At 38.2% G+C, this 22,381-nt stretch overlaps 2 long non-coding RNA genes across 2 annotated transcripts; one reads left to right on the top strand and one right to left on the bottom strand.

Moving 5' to 3' along the window:
* Nucleotides 1–2: 2 nt before the first annotated feature.
* LOC144351811 (uncharacterized) lies at nt 3–1,037 on the top strand. Its single transcript, XR_014929960.1, has 2 exons — nt 3–257; nt 642–1,037. It is a non-coding gene; the product is annotated as an uncharacterized LOC144351811 (long non-coding RNA).
* Nucleotides 1,038–14,880: 13,843 nt separating this feature from the next.
* Nucleotides 14,881–19,873, bottom strand: LOC102805154 (uncharacterized). Its single transcript, XR_438258.3, has 3 exons — nt 19,686–19,873; nt 18,866–18,950; nt 14,881–15,114 (listed from the first exon to the last, which is right to left on the bottom strand). It is a non-coding gene; the product is annotated as an uncharacterized LOC102805154 (long non-coding RNA).
* Nucleotides 19,874–22,381: the final 2,508 nt, after the last annotated feature.

Genomic DNA, 22,381 nt, shown 5'->3' with positions numbered 1-22,381 from the left:
ATTGTTGTTATTTGCCCTGTTGAGGGATATAATTAGTAATGTATTTGGTTTGAGATGCGATTGTATCGCATCGTGGTGGGAGAGTGTTTCGAGCGAAACTTAACTTCTGAACATTGAGGGCGCCCTTGAGCGCCAAAGGAATCAAAACATAGATTCAAAATGGCAGCTCGCACTGATGTAGCGAACGGTGTCGCTTTGAAAGTCATAGAAATCACCAGTTTATAGAAACCTTTGCCATCTATACGATGCTGTATTGGGTGAGTTTTTTGGCATATACATTGTAGATGATTGTTGTTGTTTTTCTGATGTGGACATGCCATTTCCAATATTAGCGTGAAAATTTGAACGTTGAAAGACATGTGTTTATGATTTGCCGGACGGTTACTGAGACTGTATAATGAGTAATGATGATGTTATATTTGTTGATCAGTTGCGTTGTACATGTAATTTTCAGAGTTTTAAAGGATGATGTTTACTACAGAATACGCTTAGAAACGTTCGGTGTGATTTATTGTTGAAGCAACAAACTTTTGCATAGTTAATCCAGCAAGTTTACTAGTTTGTGATGCATAATTAGAAATGTTTATGTTGAGGTGTTGTAGTTGAGTTTCTGGTATTTAGAAAATAGTATTATATTATAGGATCAATAACCTGTCTATGCCGCTAACCTGTGACGATAGTCAACACTGCTAACCTGTGACAATAGTCAACACTGCTAACCTTTGATGACAGTCAACGCTGCTAACCTGTGACGATAGTCAACGCTGCTAACCTGTGATACTACTCAAATGCTAACCAGAGACGTCTAACCTGTAATTATATCCGGCCACAGTAGTGAGTTAAAATTTATTAGTAATTTTAATGTCATTAGTCATTTTGCTGAGACAAATTTAGACATGTGAATTGAGTTAATACAAATAATACTGAGTAAGGGAATGAGTTTGTTGTGATGTATTTTTTACTGAAAATAGTTTTTTGTTTATTGTTATTTACAGAATTGAATGGTTGATCAATAAAAGATCTCTCATACATTAAAACCGGGTGTAATTATATGCGTTCTTGTCCAGTCGGTCTCACCAGGGTATTTAATCACATGGAATACTGACAGGGACATTAATCACATGAAATACTGACAGGGCCATTAATCACATGAAATACTGACAGCGTCTTTAATCACCTGAAATACTGACAGGGTCTTTAATCACATGAAATACTGACAGGGCCATTAATCACATGAAATACTGACAGGGCCATTAATCACATGAAATACTGACAGGGTCTTTAATCACATGGAATACTGACAGGGTCTTTAATCACATAAAATACTGACAGGGTCTTTAATCACATGAAATACTGACAGGGCCATTAATCACATGAAATACTGACAGGGTCTTTAATCACATGGAATACGGACAGGGTCTTTAATCACATGAAATACTGACAGGGCCTTTAATCACATGAAATACTGACAGGGCCATTAATCACATGAAATACTGACAGGGTCTTTAATCACATGAAATACTGACAGGGCCATTAATCACATGAAATACTGACAGGGTCTTTATTCACATGAAATACTGACAGGGCCTTTTATCACATGGAATACTGACAGGGCCATAAATCACATGAAATACTGACAGGGCCATTAATCACATGAAATACTGACAGGGTCTTTAATCACATGGAATACTGACAGGGCCATTAATCACATGAAATACTGACAGGGTCTTTAATCACATGGAATACTGACAGGGCCTTTAATCACATGGAATACTGACAGGGCCATTAATCACATGAAATACTGACAGGGTCTTTAATCACATGGAATACGGACAGGGTCTTTAATCACATGAAATACTGACAGGGCCTTTAATCACATGGAATACTGACAGGGCCATTAATCACATGAAATACTGACAGGGTCTTTAATCACATGGAATACTGACAGGGCCATTAATCACATGAAATACTGACAGGGCCATTAATCACATGAAATACTGACAGGACCTTTAATCACATGAAATACTGACAGGACATTTAATCACATGAAATACTGACAGGGTCTTTAATCACATGGAATACTGACAGGGTCTTTAATCACATGAAATACTGACAGGGCCATTAATCACATGAAATACTGACAGGGTCTTTAATCACATGAAATACTGACAGGGCCATTAATCACATGAAATACTGACAGGGTCTTTAATCACATGGAATACTGACAGGGCCATTAATCACATGAAATACTGACAGCGTCTTTAATCACATGGAATACTGACAGCGTCTTTAATCACATGGAATACTGACAGGGTCTTTAATCACATGAAATACTGACAGCGTCTTTAATCACCTGAAATACTGACAGGGTCTTTAATCACATGGAATACTGACAGGGACAGTAATCACATGAAATACTGACAGGGTCTTTAATCACATGAAATACCGACAGGGTCTTTATTCACATAACATACTGACATTTAATCACATGGAATACTGACAGCGTCTTTAATCACCTGAAATACTGACAGGGTCTTTAATCACATGGAATACTGACAGAGTCTTTAATCACATGGAATACTGACAGGGCCTTTGATCACATAAAATACTGACAGGGCCATTAATCACATGAAATACTGCCAGCGTCTTTAATCACCTGAAATACTGACAGGGTCTTTAATCACATGGAATACTGACAGGGACATTAATCACATGAAATACTGACAGGGCCATTAATCACATGAAATACTGACAGCGTCTTTAATCACCTGAAATACTGACAGGGTATTTAATCACATGGAATACTGACAGGGACATTAATCACATGAAATACTGACAGGGCCATTAATCACATGAAATACTGACAGCGTCTTTAATCACCTGAAATACTGACAGGGTCTTTAATCACATGGAATACTGACAGGGCCATTAATCACATGAAATACTGACAGCGTCTTTAATCACCTGAAATACTGACAGGGTCTTTAATCACATGAAATACTGACAGGGCCATTAATCACATGAAATACTGACGGGGCCTTTAATCACATGGAATACTGACAGGGTCTTTAATCACATGAAATACTGACAGGGTCTTTAATCACATGGAATACTGACAGGGCCATTAATCACATGGAATACTGACAGGGTCTTTAATCACATGAAATACTGACAGGGCCATTAATCACATGAAATACTGACAGGGTCTTTAATCACATGGAATACTGACAGGGTCTTTAATCACATGAAATACTGACAGCGTCTTTAATCACATGAAATACTGACAGGGCCATTAATCACATGAAATACTGACAGGGTCTTTAATCACATGGAATACTGACAGGGCCATTAATCGCATGAAATACTGACAGTGTCTTTAATCACATGGAATACTGACAGGGTCTTTAATCACATGAAATACTGACAGCGCCTTTAATCACATGAAATACTGACAGCGTCTTTAATCACATGGAATACTGACAGCGTCTTTAATCACATGGAATACTGACAGGGTCTTTAATCACATGAAATACTGACAGCGTCTTTAATCACCTGAAATACTGACAGGGTCTTTAATCACATGGAATACTGACAGGGACAGTAATCACATGAAATACTGACAGGGTCTTTAATCACATGAAATACCGACAGGGTCTTTATTCACATAACATACTGACATTTAATCACATGGAATACTGACAGCGTCTTTAATCACCTGAAATACTGACAGGGTCTTTAATCACATGGAATACTGACAGAGTCTTTAATCACATGGAATACTGACAGGGCCTTTGATCACATAAAATACTGACAGGGCCATTAATCACATGGAATACTGACAGCGTCTTTAATCACCCGAAATACTGACAGGGTCTTTAATCACATGGAATACTGACAGAGTCTTTAATCACATGGAATACTGTCAGGGCCTTTAATCACATGGAATACTGACAGGGCCTTTAATCACATGAAATACTGACAGGGCCATTAATCACATGAAATACTGACAGGGTCTTTAATCACATGAAATACTGACAGCGTCTTTAATCACATGAAATACTGACAGGGCCATTAATCACATGAAATACTGACAGGGTCTTTAATCACATGGAATACTGACAGGGCCATTAATCGCATGAAATACTGACAGTGTCTTTAATCACATGGAATACTGACAGGGTCTTTAATCACATGAAATACTGACAGGGCCTTTAATCACATGAAATACTGACAGCGTCTTTAATCACATGGAATACTGACAGCGTCTTTAATCACATGGAATACTGACAGGGTCTTTAATCACATGAAATACTGACAGCGTCTTTAATCACCTGAAATACTGACAGGGTCTTTAATCACATGGAATACTGACAGGGACATTAATCACATGAAATACTGACAGGGTCTTTAATCACATGAAATACCGACAGGGTCTTTATTCACATAACATACTGACATTTAATCACATGGAATACTGACAGTGTCTTTAATCACCTGAAATACTGACAGGGTCTTTAATCACATGAAATACTGACAGAGTCTTTAATCACATGGAATACTGACAGGGCCTTTGATCACATAAAATACTGACAGGGCCATTAATCACATGGAATACTGACAGCGTCTTTAATCACCCGAAATACTGACAGGGTCTTTAATCACATGGAATACTGACAGAGTCTTTAATCACATGGAATACTGACAGGGCCTTTAATCACATGGAATACTGACAGGGCCATTAATCACATGAAATACTGACAGGGCCATTAATCACATGAAATACTGACAGGGTCTTTAATCACATGGAATACTGACAGGGCCTTTAATCACATGGAATACTGACAGGGCCATTAATCACATGAAATACTGACAGGGTCGTTAATCACATGAAATACTGACAGGGCCTTTAATCACATGGAATACTGACAGCGTCTTTAATCACCTGAAATACTGACAGGGTCTTTAATCACATGGAATACTGACAGAGTCTTTAATCACATGGAATACTGACAGGGCCTTTAATCACATGGAATACTGACAGGGCCATTAATCACATGAAATACTGACAGGGCCATTAATCACATGAAATACTGACAGGGCCTTTAATCACATGGAATACTGACAGGGCCATTAATCACATGAAATACTGACAGGGCCAATAATCACATGAAATACTGACAGGGCCTTTAATCACATGAAATACTGACAGGGTCTTTAATCACATGGAATACTGACAGGGCCTTTAATCACATGGAATACTGACAGGGCCATTAATCACATGAAATACTGACAGGGCCATTAATCACATGAAATACTGACAGGGCCTTTAATCACAAGGAATACTGACAAAGTCTTTAATCACATGAAATACTGACAGGGCCTTTAATCACATGGAATACTGACAGGGTCTTTAATCACATGAAATACTGACAGGGTCTTTAATCACATGAAATACTGACAGGGTCTTTAATCACATGAAATACTGACAGGGTCTTTAATCACATGAAATACTGACATGGCCTTTAATCACATGAAATACTGACAGGGTCTTTAATCACATGGAATACTGACAGGGCCTTTAATCACATGGAATACTGACAACTCTTTAATCACATGGAATACTGACAGGGCCTTTAATCACATGAAATACTGACAGGGCCTTTAATCACATGGAATACTGACAGGGTCTTTAATCACATGAAATACTGACAGGGTCTTTAATCACATGAAATACTGACAGGGACATTAATCACATGAAATACTGACAGGGCCATTAATCACATAAAATACTGACAGGGTCTTTAATCACATGAAATACTGACAGGGTCTTTAATCACATGAAATACTGACAGGGTCTTTAATCATATGAAATACTGACAGGGACATTAATCACATGAAATACTGACAGGGTCTTTAATCACATGGAATACTGACAGGGCCATTAATCACATGAAATACTGACAAGGTCTTTAATCACATGGAATACTGACAGGGTCTTTAATCACATGAAATACTGACAGGGCCTTTAATCACATGAAATACTGACAGCGTCTTTAATCACATGGAATACTGACAGCGTCTTTAATCACATGGAATACTGACAGGGTCTTTAATCACATGAAATACTGACAGCGTCTTTAATCACCTGAAATACTGACAGGGTCTTTAATCACATGGAATACTGACAGGGACATTAATCACATGAAATACTGACAGGGTCTTTAATCACATGAAATACCGACAGGGTCTTTATTCACATAACATACTGACATTTAATCACATGGAATACTGACAGCGTCTTTAATCACCTGAAATACTGACAGGGTCTTTAATCACATGGAATACTGACAGAGTCTTTAATCACATGGAATACTGACATGGCCTTTGATCACATAAAATACTGACAGGGCCATTAATCACATGGAATACTGACAGCGTCTTTAATCACCCGAAATACTGACAGGGTCTTTAATCACATGGAATACTGACAGAGTCTTTAATCACATGGAATACTGACAGGGCCTTTAATCACATGGAATACTGACAGGGCCATTAATCACATGAAATACTGACAGGGCCATTAATCACATGAAATACTGACAGGGTCTTTAATCACATGGAATACTGACAGGGCCTTTAATCACATGGAATACTGACAGGGCCATTAATCACATGAAATACTGACAGGGTCTTTAATCACATGAAATACTGACAGGGTCTTTAATCACATGAAATACTGACAGGGCCATTACTCACATGAAATACTGACGGGGCCTTTAATCACATGGAATACTGACAGGGTCTTTAATCACATGAAATACTGACAGGGTCTTTAATCACATGGAATACTGACAGGGCCATTAATCACATGGAATACTGACAGGGTCTTTAATCACATGAAATACTGACAGGGCCATTAATCACATGAAATACTGACAGGGTCTTTAATCACATGGAATACTGACAGGGTCTTTAATCACATGAAATACTGACAGCGTCTTTAATCACATGAAATACTGACAGGGCCATTAATCACATGGAATACTGACAGGGTCTTTAATCACATGAAATACTGACAGGGCCTTTAATCACATGAAATACTGACAGCGTCTTTAATCACATGGAATACTGACAGCGTCTTTAATCACATGGAATACTGACAGGGTCTTTAATCACATGAAATACTGACAGCGTCTTTAATCACCTGAAATACTGACAGGGTCTTTAATCACATGGAATACTGACAGGGACATTAATCACATGAAATACTGACAGGGTCTTTAATCACATGAAATACCGACAGGGTCTTTATTCACATAACATACTGACATTTAATCACATGGAATACTGACAGCGTCTTTAATCACCTGAAATACTGACAGGATCTTTAATCACATGGAATACTGACAGAGTCTTTAATCACATGGAATACTGACAGGGCCTTTGATCACATAAAATACTGACAGGGCCATTAATCACATGGAATACTGACAGCGTCTTTAATCACCCGAAATACTGACAGGGTCTTTAATCACATGGAATACTGACAGAGTCTTTAATCACATGGAATACTGACAGGGCCTTTAATCACATGGAATACTGACAGGGCCATTAATCACATGAAATACTGACAGGGCCATTAATCACATGAAATACTGACAGGGTCTTTAATCACATGAAATACTGACAGCGTCTTTAATCACATGAAATACTGACAGGGCCATTAATCACATGAAATACTGACAGGGTCTTTAATCACATGGAATACTGACAGGGCCATTAATCGCATGAAATACTGACAGTGTCTTTAATCACATGGAATACTGACAGGGTCTTTAATCACATGAAATACTGACAGGGCCTTTAATCACATGAAATACTGACAGCGTCTTTAATCACATGGAATACTGACAGCGTCTTTAATCACATGGAATACTGACAGGGTCTTTAATCACATGAAATACTGACAGCGTCTTTAATCACCTGAAATACTGACAGGGTCTTTAATCACATGGAATACTGACAGGAACATTAATCACATGAAATACTGACAGGGTCTTTAATCACATGAAATACCGACAGGGTCTTTATTCACATAACATACTGACATTTAATCACATGGAATACTGACAGCGTCTTTAATCACCTGAAATACTGACAGGGTCTTTAATCACATGGAATACTGACAGAGTCTTTAATCACATGGAATACTGACAGGGCCTTTGATCACATAAAATACTGACAGGGCCATTAATCACATGGAATACTGACAGCGTCTTTAATCACCCGAAATACTGACAGGGTCTTTAATCACATGGAATACTGACAGAGTCTTTAATCACATGGAATACTGACAGGGCCTTTAATCACATGGAATACTGACAGGGCCATTAATCACATGAAATACTGACAGGGCCATTAATCACATGAAATACTGACAGGGTCTTTAATCACATGGAATACTGACAGGGCCTTTAATCACATGGAATACTGACAGGGCCATTAATCACATGAAATACTGACAGGGCCATTAATCACATGAAATACTGACAGGGCCTTTAATCACAAGGAATACTGACAAAATCTTTAATCACATGAAATACTGACAGGGCCTTTAATCACATGGAATACTGACAGGGTCTTTAATCACATGGAATACTGACAGGGACATTAATCACATGAAATACTGACAGGGTCTTTAATCACATGAAATACCGACAGGGTCTTTATTCACATAACATACTGACATTTAATCACATGGAATACTGACAGCGTCTTTAATCACCTGAAATACTGACAGGGTCTTTAATCACATGGAATACTGACAGAGTCTTTAATCACATGGAATACTGACAGGGCCTTTGATCACATAAAATACTGACAGGGCCATTAATCACATGGAATACTGACAGCGTCTTTAATCACCCGAAATACTGACAGGGTCTTTAATCACATGGAATACTGACAGAGTCTTTAATCACATGGAATACTGACAGGGCCTTTAATCACATGGAATACTGACAGGGCCATTAATCACATGAAATACTGACAGGGCCATTAATCACATGAAATACTGACAGGGTCTTTAATCACATGGAATACTGACAGGGCCTTTAATCACATGGAATACTGACAGGGCCATTAATCACATGAAATACTGACAGGGTCTTTAATCACATGAAATACTGACAGGGCCTTTAATCACATGGAATACTGACAGCGTCTTTAATCACCTGAAATACTGACAGGGTCTTTAATCACATGGAATACTGACAGAGTCTTTAATCACATGGAATACTGACAGGGCCTTTAATCACATGGAATACTGACAGGGCCATTAATCACATGAAATACTGACAGGGCCATTAATCACATGAAATACTGACAGGGTCTTTAATCACATGGAATACTGACAGGGCCTTTAATCACATGGAATACTGACAGGGCCATTAATCACATGAAATACTGACAGGGCCAATAATCACATGAAATACTGACAGGGCCTTTAATCACATGAAATACTGACATGGTCTTGAATCACATGGAATACTGACAGGGCCTTTAATCACATGGAATACTGACAGGGCCATTAATCACATGAAATACTGTCAGGGCCATTAATCACATGAAATACTGACAGGGCCTTTAATCACAAGGAATACTGACAAAGTCTTTAATCACATGAAATACTGACAGGGCCTTTAATCACATGGAATACTGACAGGGTCTTTAATCACATGAAATACTGACAGGGTCTTTAATCACATGAAATACTGACAGGGTCTTTAATCACATGAAATACTGACAGGGTCTTTAATCACATGAAATACTGACAGGGCCTTTAATCACATGGAATACTGACATGGCCATTAATCACATGGAATACTGACAGGGCCATTAATCACATGAAATACTGACAGGGCCTTTAATCACATGCAATACTGACAGGGCCTTTAATCACATGGAATACTGACAGCGTCTTTAATCACCCGAAATACTGACAGGGTCTTTAATCACATGGAATACTGACAGGGTCTTTAATCACATGAAATACTGACAGGGTCTTTAATCACATGGAATACTGACAGGGCCTTTAATCACATGGAATACTGACAGGGCCATTAATCACATGAAATACTGACAGGGTCTTTAATCACATGAAATACTGACAGGGCCTTTAATCACATGGAATACTGACAGCGTCTTTAATCACCTGAAATACTGACAGGGTCTTTAATCACATGGAATACTGACAGGGCCTTTAATCACATGGAATACTGACAGGGCCATTAATCACATGAAATACTGACAGGGCCATTAATCACATGAAATACTGACAGGGTCTTTAATCACATGGAATACTGACAGGGCCTTTAATCACATGGAATACTGACAGGGCCATTAATCACATGAAATACTGACAGGGCCAATAATCACATGAAATACTGACAGGGCCTTTAATCACATGAAATACTGACATGGTCTTGAATCACATGGAATACTGACAGGGCCTTTAATCACATGGAATACTGACAGGGCCATTAATCACATGAAATACTGTCAGGGCCATTAATCACATGAAATACTGACAGGGCCTTTAATCACAAGGAATACTGACAAAGTCTTTAATCACATGAAATACTGACAGGGCCTTTAATCACATGGAATACTGACAGGGTCTTTAATCACATGAAATACTGACAGGGTCTTTAATCACATGAAATACTGACAGGGTCTTTAATCACATGAAATACTGACAGGGTCTTTAATCACATGAAATACTGACAGGGCCTTTAATCACATGGAATACTGACATGGCCATTAATCACATGGAATACTGACAGGGCCATTAATCACATGAAATACTGACAGGGCCTTTAATCACATGCAATACTGACAGGGCCTTTAATCACATGGAATACTGACAGCGTCTTTAATCACCCGAAATACTGACAGGGTCTTTAATCACATGGAATACTGACAGGGTCTTTAATCACATGAAATACTGACAGGGTCTTTAATCACATGGAATACTGACAGGGCCTTTAATCACATGGAATACTGACAGGGCCTTTAATCACATGGAATACTGACAGGGCCATTAATCACATGAAATACTGACAGGGTCTTTAATCACATGAAATACTGACAGGGCCTTTAATCACATGGAATACTGACAGCGTCTTTAATCACCTGAAATACTGACAGGGTCTTTAATCACATGGAATACTGACAGAGTCTTTAATCACATGGAATACTGACAGGGCCTTTAATCACATGGAATACTGACAGGGCCATTAATCACATGAAATACTGACAGGGCCATTAATCACATGAAATACTGACAGGGTCTTTAATCACATGGAATACTGACAGGGCCTTTAATCACATGGAATACTGACAGGGCCATTAATCACATGAAATACTGACAGGGCCAATAATCACATGAAATACTGACAGGGCCTTTAATCACATGAAATACTGACAGGGTCTTTAATCACATGGAATACTGACAGGGCCTTTAATCACATGGAATACTGACAGGGCCATTAATCACATGAAATACTGACAGGGCCATTAATCACATGAAATACTGACAGGGCCTTTAATCACAAGGAATACTGACAAAGTCTTTAATCACATGAAATACTGACAGGGCCTTTAATCACATGGAATACTGACAGGGTCTTTAATCACATGAAATACTGACAGGGTCTTTAATCACATGAAATACTGACAGGGTCTTTAATCACATGAAATACTGACAGGGTCTTTAATCACATGAAATACTGACATGGCCTTTAATCACATGAAATACTGACAGGGTCTTTAATCACATGGAATACTGACAGGGCCTTTAATCACATGGAATACTGACAACTCTTTAATCACATGGAATACTGACAGGGTCTTTAATCACATGAAATACTGACAGGGCCTTTAATCACATGGAATACTGACAGGGTCTTTAATCACATGAAATACTGACAGGGTCTTTAATCACATGAAATACTGACAGGGACATTAATCACATGAAATACTGACAGGGCCATTAATCACATAAAATACTGACAGGGTCTTTAATCACATGAAATACTGACAGGGTCTTTAATCACATGAAATACTGACAGGGTCTTTAATCACATGAAATACTGACAGGGACATTAATCACATGAAATACTGACAGGGTCTTTAATCACATGGAATACAGACAGGGCCATTAATCACATGAAATACTGACAGGGTCTTTAATCACATGGAATACTGACAGGGTCTTTAATCACATGAAATACTGACAGCGTCTTTAATCACATGAAATACTGACAGGGCCATTAATCACATGAAATACTGATAGGGTCTTTAATCACATGGAATACTGACAGGGCCATTAATCGCATGAAATACTGACAGCGTCTTTAATCACATGGAATACTGACAGGGTCTTTAATCACATGAAATACTGACAGGGCCTTTAATCACATGAAATACTGACAGCGTCTTTAATCACATGGAATACTGACAGCGTCTTTAATCACATGGAATACTGACAGGGTCTTTAATCACATGAAATACTGACAGCGTCTTTAATCACCTGAAATACTGACAGGGTCTTTAATCACATGGAATACTGACAGGGACATTAATCACATGAAATACTGACAGGGTCTTTAATCACATGAAATACCGACAGGGTCTTTATTCACATAACATACTGACATTTAATCACATGGAATACTGACAGCGTCTTTAATCACCTGAAATACTGACAGGGTCTTTAATCACATGGAATACTGACAGAGTCTTTAATTACATGGAATACTGACAGGGCCTTTAATCACATGGAATTCTGACAGGGCCATTAATCACATGAAATACTGACAGGGCCATTAATCACATGAAATACTGACAGGGCCTTTAATCACATGAAATACTGACAGGGTCTTTAATCACATGGAATACTGACAGGGCCTTTAATCACATGGAATACTGACAGGGCCATTAATCACATGAAATACCGACAGGGTCTTTATTCACATAACATACTGACAGGGTATTTAATCACATGGAATACTGACAGCGTCTTTAATCACCTGAAATACTGACAGGGCCTTTAATCACATGGAATACTGACAGAGTCTTTAATCACATGGAATACTGACAGGGCCTTTGATCACATAAAATACTGACAGGGTCTTTAATCACATGAAATACTGACAGGGTCATTAATCACATGAAATACTGACAGGGACATTAATCACATGAAATACTGACAGGGCCATTAATCACATGAAATACTGACAGGGTCTTTAATCACATGAATGATACCGACAGGGTCTTTATTCACATAACATACTGACAGGGTATTTAATCACATGGAATACTGACAGCGTCTTTAATCACCTGAAATACTGACAGGGCCTTTAATCACATGGAATACTGACAGAGTCTTTAATCACATGGAATACTGACAGGGCCATTAATCACATGAAATACTGACAGGGCCTTTAATCACAAGGAATACTGACAAAGTCTTTAATCACATGAAATACTGACAGGGTCTATAATCACATGAAATACTGACAGGGTCTTTAATCACATGAAATACTGACAGGGCCTTTAATCACATGGAATACTGACATGGCCATTAATCACATGGAATACTGACAGGGCCATTAATCACATGAAATACTGACTGGGCCTTTAATCACATGCAATACTGACAGGGCCTTTAATCACATGGAATACTGACAGGGTCTTTAATCACATGAAATACTGACAGAGTCTTTAATCACATGGAATACTGACAGGGTCTTTAATCACATGAAATACTGACAGGGCCTTTAATCACATGAAATACTGACAGGGCCATTAATCATATGGAATACTGACAGCGTCTTTAATCACATGAAATACCGACAGGGTCTTTATTCACATAACATACTGACAGGGTATTTAATCACATGGAATACTGACAGCGTCTTTAATCACATGAAATACCGACAGGGTCTTTATTCACATAACATACTGACAGGGTATTTAATCACATGGAATACTGACAGCATCTTTAATCACCTGAAATACTGACAGGGCCTTTAATCACATGGAATACTGACAGAGTCTTTAATCACATGGAATACTGACAGGGCCTTTGATCACATAAAATACTGACAGGGCCATTAATCACATGGAATACTGACAGGGCCATTAATCACATGAAATACTGACAGGGCCTTTAATCACATGGAATACTGACAGGGTCTTTAATCACATGAAATACTGACAGGACCTTTAATCACATGGAATACTGACAGGGCCTTTAATCACATGGAATACTGACAGGGTCTTTAATCACATGAAATACTGACAGAGTCTTTAATCACATGGAATACTGACAGGGTCTTTAATCACATGATATACTGACAGGGCCTTTAATCACATGAAATACTGACAGGGCCATTAATCACATGAAATACTGACAGGGCCTTTAATCACAAGGAATACTGACAAAGTCTTTAATCACATGAAATACTGACAGGGCCTTTAATCACATGGAATACTGACAGGGTCTTTAATCACATGAAATACTGACAGGGCCTTTAATCACATGAAATACTGACAGGGTCTTTAATCACATGAAATACTGACAGGGTCTTTAATCACATGAAATACTGACATGGCCTTTAATCACATGAAATACTGACAGGGTCTTTAATCACATGGAATACTGACAGGGCCTTTAATCACATGGAATACTGACAAGTCTTTAATCACATGGAATACTGACAGGGCCTTTAATCACATGAAATACTGAACAGGTCGTCACAAGAATACTGCCCTCCCTTTCTCTCCACTACGTTGTGTAATATAAACACACTGACAGAACGTTATTGTGATAATTTATTACTATTAAACTTTTAGAATATTAAGGACATTGCCGCAATTGGTCATTTGAAATACCATTGAACGTATAACTTTTGAATGAGTTATTTTCTTCCCACACCACCGTAGATAGGACATGGTTCCCCTGTGGTAGGGTTGGTGACTGTGTATTCACACCTGTCTTTGTGAAATTCCACCTCACACTCAGCCGGATAGTGAGTAGGCCTTGGAGCCCTGAAATATGAAACAATGTAAAATAGTCAGTAAATTATGATTATCAATTATTCAATAGTAATAAAATGTACATTATTGAATTTCCTGATTTATTATACAACAACAACTAACCTGCATATACAATACGCCCTGGGTTCTCATTAGACAACAAAGTGTCATAGGCATATACATCACAACCTGGGTTCTCTGTGGACACAAAGTGTCATATGCATATACATCACAACCTGGGTTCTCTGTGGACACAAAGTGTCATATGCATATACATCACACCCTGGGTTTTCATTGGACAACAAAGTGTCATATGCATATACATCACACCCTGGGTTTTCATTGGACAACAAAGTGTCATATGCATATACATCACATCCTGGGTTTTCATTGGACAACAAAGTGTCATGTGCATATACATCACATCCTGGGTTCTCATTGGACAACAAAGTGTCATATGCATATATATCACATCCTGGGTTCTCATTGGACAACAAAGTGTCATATGCATATAAATCACATCCTGGGTTTTCATTGGACAACAAAGTGTCATATGGATATACATCACACCCTGGGTCTTCATTGGACAACAAAGTGTCATATGCATATACATCACACCCTGGGTTCTCATTAGACAACAAAGTGTCAAATGCATATACATCACATCATGAGTTCTCATTGGACAATAAAGTGTCATATGCATATACATCTCACCCTGGGATCTCATTGGACAACAAAGTGTCATATGCATATACATCACATCCTGGGGTTTCATTGCACAACAAAGTGTCATATGCATATACATCACACCCTGGGTCCTCATTGGACAACAAAGTGTCATATGCATATACATCACATCCTGGGTTCTCATTGGACAATAAAGTGTCATTTGTATATACATCACATCCTGGGTTTTCATTGGACAACAAAGTGTCATATGCATATACATCACATCCTGGGTTCTCATTGGACAACAAAGTGTCATATGTATATACATCACATCCTGGGTTTTCATTGGACAACAAAGTGTCATATGCATATACATCACACCCTGGGTTTTCATTAGACAACAAAGTGTCATATGCATATACTTCACACCCTGAGTTCTCATTGAACAAATAAATGTCATATGCATATACATCACACCCTGGGTTCTCATTAGACAACAAAGTGTCATATGCATATAAATCACATCCTGGGTTTTCATTGGACAACAAAGTGTCATATGGATATACATCACACCCTGGGTCTTCATTGGACAACAAAGTGTCATATGCATATACATCACACCCTGGGTTCTCATTAGACAACAAAGTGTCAAATGCATATACATCACATCATGAGTTCTCATTGGACAACAAAGTGTCATATGCATATACATCACACCCTGGGTCCTTATTGGACAACACAGTGTCATATACATATACATCACACCCTGGGTTTTCATTAGACAACAAAGTGTTATATGCATATACATCACACATTGGAAACTCATTGGACAACAAAGTGTTATATGCATATTCATCACACCCTGGGTTTTCATTGGACAAGAAATTGCCACATGCTTATACATCACACCCCGGGTTTCCATTGGGCAACAAAGTGTCATATGCATATACATCACATCCTGGGTTCTCATTGGACAACAAAGTGTCATATGCATATACATCACATCCTGGGTTCTCATTGGACAACAAAGTGCCATATGCATATACATCACACCCTGGGTTCTCATTAGACAACAAAGTGTCATATGCATATACATCACATCCTGGGTTCTCATTGGACAATAAAGTGTCATATGCATATACATCTCACCCTGGGTTCTCATTGGACAACAAAAAGTCATATGCATATACATCACATCCTGGGTTTTCATTGGACAACAAAGTGTCATATGCATACACATCACATCCTGGGTTTTCATTGGACAACAAAGTGTCATATGCATATACATCACACCCTGGGTCCTCATTGGACAACAAAGTGCCATATGCATATACATCATCCCCTGGGTTTTCGTTGGTCAACAAAGTGTCATATGCATATACATCACACATTGGAAACTCATTGAACAACAAAGTGTCATACGCATATACATCACACCCTGGGTTTTCATTGGACAACAAAGTGTCATATGCATATACATCACACCCTGGGTTTTCATTAGACAACAAAGTGTCATATGCATATACATCACACATTGGAAACTCAATGAACAACAAATGTGTCATATGCATATATATATCACACCCTGGGTTTTCATTGGACAACAAAGTGTTATATGCATATGCATCACATCCTGGGTTCTCATTGGACAACAAAGTGTCGTATGCATATACATCACACCCTGAGTTCTCATTGGACAAACAAATGTGTCATATGCATATACATCACACCCTGGGTTTTCATTAGACAACAAAGTGTCATATGCATATACATCACATCCTGGGTTCTCATTGGACAACAAAGTGTTATATGCATGTTCATCACATCCTGGGTTCTCATTGGACAACAAAGTGTCGTATGCATATACCTCACACCCTGAGTTCTCATTGGACAAACAAATGTGTCATATGCATATACATCACACCCTGGGTTCTCATTGGACAACAAAGTGTCATATGCATTTACATCACACCCTGGGTTTGTTAAATAAATATGCAAATTAAGTAATATGAGCTGTAATTTAATTCATTAAACAAGCGGAAATGAGTTCAGTAATGAGTAATATATAATAGAAGATATATGTTTGGCAAATTCCGCTGTGTCCTATTACTGTCCAGGGTCTAAATGGAACATCCATACACAACAGTTATTAGAGGCATTTACAATTGGTTTCAATGGTCTTATTTCGACATTTTAACGGTAACATAATTAGTTAAAAGAAGCACATTTGTCACAAATTGAAAGCCTTAAAAACACATGGATTTTGTTCATTAAATATTGCTATTGAGATATTTCCAAAATGTTTATTTTTAAATTGAATGCCCGTGAAAGACCACATAACATACACAACTATAAATATTTTCATTTGATGGTGTCTGGTGCGGGTGGCACTCTGCCCGATTACGTCAGTTACTCGGAGGCTCGTTCGAGTTTGAGTTCATAACGCACACTACCATGCACCGACGGTATTGTGCACCTAATCTAATGCCAAATGGGTAACAATGTTTTCCGTGAATTCGCGGTGGTTAGAACCCAAATATGGAGCTGTCATATAGTTGATTATTATACCTCATGACCATGCCAGCCAATCATATTCGAGCATTACAGCTAGACATACTAGTATTCTACCTGCTGACCTATTCGTCCGGGTACCTTCCTCCCGAATTTAACTGATTCACGTTAATTACTTGTCAAGGGAACGCGAGACGCGGCAATAATTATGAATATAATTAGTTTGCCAGGTTTGTATTCAGTATTCGCTTCGCTTTGGTTGACAATGAGTTCTGCAGGTCGTTAAAACTGTATGGGCAACCTCTGTTGTATAGTGATAAATATATATGTGGGGAACGAACTTGGTGATTATTACACGAACGATAAAACAAATTGTGCACGTCATGTGATACTGAGATTAATACTGATCTGGCATCAACCATTAAAGCGGGAGGGTCGACACCTGCGCACGCGCGGGAATTGAGTCCCAAGCAAAGATAACATGGTAGGCGATTGTTTGTAAGCAATGACACGTTATGACTATCTGAAGCGTGCGCAGGTGACGACTCCCCCGCTTTAAGGGTGAAATATCATGTTAACTTACAGGGAGCAACAGCTTTCGTATTCTCCACCATTATAAGTGCATTGATAGCAATCGTCTTGGTAAGTGTCCCCAGGTTTACAGTGAGCTAGAATGGCAAAAAAACAACACAACCAAAGATGGATATCATAAATGAAGTTCGCAGTGTCTACGTCTATAAAGTCTGGAATTGCAATGTTATTATCGTATCATCGTATGTCCATAATTAAAATATATTAATGAAAGACCATAATATGTATTAGCTCAATTCATACGAATAGATGTATTAATATAACACTAATAGATTGTGATTCAAACATAATCGCACACACACATTATTGTGTACTAGTATGTACAAATTACGAGCTAACTCGGATTGGAGATTGTAAAACTCAGATTGGTTCTGAACTGGAGATATAGGACTCTGTGCGACGTCCGCTACACTACCAGATACGTTTTTTAACATTATACGTCGACGATACTCTGGATAAAAGTCTTTAAATCATGCAATCGAAACTGCATTTTATTGTCTGCATATACTTAAAGCGCGGTGGTCGTCGCGCAGCGCGTGTTCGAATTTCATGTAAATAAACAATGTAATTTATATGCGGTGTATACGTCGCTATGAGTCCCATATCGAGCAGGACGCGGTACGACTGCCGTCTTTTAACTGTTTCAGAACAAATGTGGACAGAAATCCATTTTTTTACGATATAAATATCAATATATTTATATTTGCACCCGAAAAGCAACTTTGGGGGGACTTGACCAGCTTGAAATGTACTATTTATATTAGCTATATTTGGGGGAAAATTAGTCCCCCGTAAATAAACGTGAAACATACCTGGACGTATCATGCATTGGCCGCGACAGAGTACGACAATGACCGCCGCCAAAACTACTATTAACACGGTCTTCATGTTGAGTGTATAACTGATGATCGTGACAGGAACGATACAGTGTTACAGCTAGCTTGTTCAGTGTTGGAGTTTTTGAATGCCCTGAACGTGACAGCATTTCACGCTCTGTCTCTTATAGATATACGACTACTAAATAATATGCAATTACTCATTAAATAGTTAAACGAACGGGAAATGGGTTGACGGTTTGTTTACCATAACAATCGACAATGTCCTGGACTCCTGCGTCGAATTACATTCATTTGATAGAACATTTCTTTGTTTGATTTAGACTTCTTCAGTTCAGCTTTAATTCACCGGACGAGTAGTAATGTTTGCTTTGAAAGCAAATTGATTCTCTTTACTCAAATTACCCCCGTGGAAATGATCTACAGCCTCATTATCAACACGCCCTTGGAAATGAAAGAATATAATTACACAGCTTTAATTACAAAATAGACCATAATTTGTGCAAATGGTGACATTCGAGTGTAAAGTTTCTTTTAAATAGTAGAATTATTACCGCGAATTCAGTAAAACGTGATAAAGTTTTCATATTCTCCGGTAGTTAGGCTGAATTCACTGAACCACACGCTGAGTTTTCTCATTGTCGATGGCCTTGTTCAATAGGATGTAGTAATTTTATGTTCTCTCTGTCATTTTGTAAATAAGGGTGTTAATTACATTGAATATCTGTGCCATGAATGAATATCAGTTAATATAACAAGTAGTATAAAGTATTGGATTGGTAACGGTCTGACTGGGTAATATATGGTCTATCATTGTATACGTAATGGGCTGACTGGGTAATATATGGTCTATCATTGTATACGTGACGGACTGACTGGGTAATATATGGTAAATCATTGTAATTGTGACGGACTGACTGGGTAATACAAGTATATAGTCTATCATTGTATTTGTGACGGACTGACTGGGTAATACATGGTCTATCATTGTATTCGTGACGGACTGACTGGGTAATATATGGTCTATCATTGTAATTGTGACGGACTGACTGGGTAATATATGATCTATCATTGTATTTGCGACGAACTGACTGGGTAATAAATGGTCTATCATTGTATTTGTGACGGACTGACTGGGTAATATACGGTCTATCATTGTATTTGTGACGGACTGACTGGGTAATACTAGTATATGGTCTATCATTGTACGTGTGACGGACTGACTGGGTAATATATGGTCTATCATTGTATTTGTGACAGACTGACTGGGTAATACTAGTATATGGTCTATCATTGTATGTGTGACGGACTGACTGGGTAATATATGGTCTATCATTGTAATACTAGTATATGGTCTATCATTGTATGTGTGACGGACTGACTGGGTAATATATGGTCTATCATTGTATGTGTGACGGACTGACTGGGTAATATATGGTCTATCATTGTATTTGTGACAGACTAACCGGGTAATATATAGTCTATCATTGTATTCGTGACGGACTGACTGCGTAATATATGGTCTATCATTGTATTTGTGACGAACTGACAGGGTAATAAATGGTCTATCATTGTATTTGTGACGGACTGACTGGGTAATATATGGTCTATCATTGTATTCGTGATGGGATGACTGGGTCATATATGGTATATCATTGTATGTGTGACGGACTGACTGGGTAATATATGGACTATCATTGTATTTGTGACGGACTGACTGGGTAATACTAGTATATGGTCTATCATTGTATGTGTGACAGACTGACTGGGTAATATATGGTCTATCATTGTAATACTAGTATATGGTCTATCATTGTATGTGTGACGGACTGACTGGGTAATATATGGTCTATCATTGTATGTGTGACGGACTGACTGGGTAATATATGGTCTATCATTGTATTTGTGACAGACTAACTGGGTAATATATGGTCTATCATTGTATTCGTGACAGAATGACTGGGTAATATATGGTCTATCATTGTATTTGTGACGAACTGACTGGGTAATAAATGGTCTATCATTGTATTTGTGACGGACTGACTGGGTAATATATGGTCTATCATTGTATTCGTGATGGGATGACTGGGTAATAAATGGTCTATCATTGTATTTGTGACGGACTGACTGGGTAATATATGGTATATCATTGTATTCGTGATGGGATGACTGGGTAATAAATGGTCTATCATTGTATTTGTGACGGACTGACTGGATCATATATGGTCTATCGTTGTATTCGTGATGGGATGACTGGGTAATAAATGGTCTATCATTGTATTTGTGACGGACTGACTGGGTAATATATGGTCTATCATTGTATTTGTGACGGACTGACTGGGTAATACTAGTATATGGTCTATCATTGTATGTGTGACGGACTGACTGGGTAATATATGGTCTATCATTGTAATACTAGTATATGGTCTATCATTGTATGTGTGACGGACTGACTGGGTAATATATGGTCTATCATTGTATTTGTGACGGACTGATTGGGTAATATATTGTCTATCATTGTATTTGTGACGGACTGACTGGATAATAAATGGTCTATCATTGTATTTGTGACGGACTGACTGGGTAATATATGGTCTATCATTGTATTTGTGACGAACTGACTTGGTCATATATGGTCTATCATTGTATTCTTGACGGGATGACTGGGTCAT

The sequence above is a fragment of the Saccoglossus kowalevskii genome, chromosome 7 (assembly GCF_978046115.1).
Source record: "Saccoglossus kowalevskii chromosome 7, keSacKowa6.1, whole genome shotgun sequence".
Taxonomy (NCBI): Eukaryota; Metazoa; Hemichordata; class Enteropneusta; family Harrimaniidae; genus Saccoglossus; species Saccoglossus kowalevskii.
The sequence above is the reverse complement of the archived record's forward strand: the minus strand, read 5'-3'. Positions and strand labels throughout refer to the sequence as shown.